Genomic DNA, 3,114 nt, shown 5'->3' on the forward strand with positions numbered 1-3,114 from the left:
TATTATTTTAAAAATATAGGAAGAGTACACAGAGTTACTCTACCAAAAAGAACTGGCTGACACAGAAGAATTTCATGAAACAACATATAATTAAGAGCCTATGGTATAATGAAGGAGGAAGTTCAAGCTGCTCTGCAGGAATTGACAAAATACGCTCCAGGAATTAATGGCATACCAGTTGATATATTTCAACAAATAGGTGCTGTCCTGGATGAACTCACCAAGTTGTGTCAAGAAATCTGGAGAACAACTGCTTGGCCAACTGACTGGAAGAGTACCATGTTTATTCCAATTCCAAAGTAAGGTGACCTGATGGAGTGTGGAAATTATCAAACAATATCATTAATGCCACATGCAAGCAAGATCCTGCTGTAAATTGTCTAAAAATGACTGGAACAACTTATTAACAGAGAACTGCTAAATGTGCATGCTGAGTTTAGAAGAGCTGCAGCACTAGGGACATTATTGTTAATGTTAGATGTATCTTAACTAAAAGCAGAGAGAGCTAGAGATATGTCTATCTGTGTTTCATTGAGTATGCAAAGACATTTGTGGATCACAACAAACTGTGGCTGACTCTGAGAAGAATGGGAATCTCAGAACACTTGATTGTGCATACACAAAACATACTTGGACCAGGAGGCAGACAATAGAATAGAACAAGGCAACAGTTCATGGTTCAAAATGAGAAAAGGTATATGCCAGAGATGTCTCCTAACTCCATACCCTTTCCATCTATATATGGAACAGATCATCCAAAAGGCTGGGCTCTATGAGGATGGATGTGGCATCAGGATTGGAAGAAGAACTCAACAAGAGCTTTTGTTATGTAGACTGCACAACCTTGCTTGCTGAAATTGAGGAGGACCTGAGGCATTTGCTGCAGAAGGTCAAGGACTGCAGCCTTCAATATGGATTGAAGCTCAACATCAAGAAAACAAAAATTCTTACCACTGGGTCAACTGGCAGCATCATAATACATGAAGAAAAGATTGAGCTTATTAACAGCTTCAGTTTGTTTGTCTCCACAATCAAAACTCTTGGTACCAGCAGCCATAAAATCAAAAGATGAATTGCATTGGAGAAATCTGATTTCGGGGACCTCTCCAAAGTACTAAAGAGCAATAATGTTAGTCTAGAGACTAAGGTGCACCCAATCAAGGCCATGATCTTCAAAATTGCCTGCTATGCATCAAAGACCTGGACAAGGACTAAGATGATAGAAAAATCAATGTCCTTGAGTTGTGGTGCTGAAGAAGAGCATTAAATATACCACAGGCTACTAAGAGAACAAACAGGTTCATGTTGGAAAGGGTAAAATTAGGCTGCTCCTTGGGAGCAAGGATTTTGAAGTTTCATCTGACATACTTTGGGAATATTGCCATGAGGGACTAGTTCTTGGAGAGGGGCATCATACTTGGAAGGGTGGAGGGACAGCTCAAGAGAGGAAGACCTAGATAAGGTGGATTGACTCAATGACTAAGGTAATGAGGGGAGATGTGTCGGAGACAGTGAAATTGGTTCAAGATAGAGCAACATTCAGAGCTGTGGTACATAGGATCTCTATAAGTTGCAGGCTACTAGGAAACATATAACAACAACAACTGGTTGACTAAGTACAGTGAAGGGATACAAAGCTGACATACATCTTCCTAATTTTAAACCATTTAGAACTCTTGGTCTATGTGTAGGCTCTGCATGAGCTCAATGAAGTATTATAGAATTCCCATTCTTTTTAATGTTGTGATCAATACAGTTGAATACTTTTCAAAGTCAATTAAATATGTCTTTATAGAGTTCTCCACTTTCACACATCTATCTCACATTAGCAAATTATACCCTGTGTTTCACATTCTCTTCTGAATCTGACTTGAATTCCTGGAATTACCCTGTTGATGTACACTTGCAATTGTTTCCGAATGACCATCAGTAAATTTTTATAGTGTTGTTCCAAAATTGCCAGGTCTATTTGACCACCTATTTTTGGAATGGGCACAAATACATACATACAAATATATATATGTATATGATTAGTGAATGTATTTGGTGTTGCATTCATTTGTTTGAACATCTCACTTGCTATTCTGTTAGTTCCTGGAGCTTTGCTTTTCATTAATTTAATGCAACTTGGACTTAATCTTTCAATATCTTTGGCTTCTTTTGATGCTTCAAGTCTTAAGTTTCTTCTTCAATTCTTTCAGCTTGAGAAATGCTGATTATATTCTTTTCTCATAGTTTTCTAACTGTAGGTCTTTGAACATTTCAGCATAATACTCTGTATTCACGAGTCCTCTTACTATTCAGCTTTTATACTTCATTATTTCTTCTACTTTAACTATTCTGCATTCAAGAGCAAGCTTCAGAGTCTCTTCTAACATCCTTTTCAGCATTTTCTTTCTTTCTTTGTTTGAATTATCCTTTACTTTCTTCTCATATGATGTCTTTGATGTCACTCCATAGATCCTCTGGTCTTTAATCATTAGTATCCAATGCTTCAAATCTATTCTTGGAGTGATTTCTAAATTCCTGTGAGATATACTCAAAGTTGTACATTGGTTCCCATGGACTTTACCCCCCTCAACTTTGTCTTAAACCAACATATGTGTCATTAATGGTCTATTCTACAAATGGCCCTTATCTTTATTCTGAGTGAAAATAATGAACTTTACTGTTTCTTTCCACAAATGTGCTTAATTTGATTCCTGTGTACTCCTTCCAGTAAAGTCCACTTGTACAACTACTGTTCACATTGTTTAAGAAAAGTCTTTGCAATCAATAATTTTGTAGACAAAAAATTTCAATCTTGCAAAATTCTATCATGTGATTTGTGACATTATTTTTATTATCGTGGCTGTATTTTCAAAATACTGGTCCTTTCATTTGCTTTGGACTTTTACATTCCAATCACTGGTAATTATCAATGTATTTGACTGCATGTGTGATCAATTCCATACTGTATACTTTTTTTATATTTGTTGTTATTGGCTTGTGCATAAATCAGGAGCCACCCAGTTTAACCATTTCCAGGACAAATCTGTTTGTTTTCCTAGCAGTCCATGGTATTCTCAATACTCTTCTCCAGCACCACAGCTCAAAGGCATCAATTCTCCTTCT

This window comes from Elephantulus edwardii, unplaced genomic scaffold (assembly GCF_000299155.1).
Source record: "Elephantulus edwardii isolate Elephantulus edwardi_28Jun2011 unplaced genomic scaffold, EleEdw1.0 scaffold00097, whole genome shotgun sequence".
NCBI classification, from domain to species: domain Eukaryota; kingdom Metazoa; phylum Chordata; class Mammalia; order Macroscelidea; family Macroscelididae; genus Elephantulus; species Elephantulus edwardii.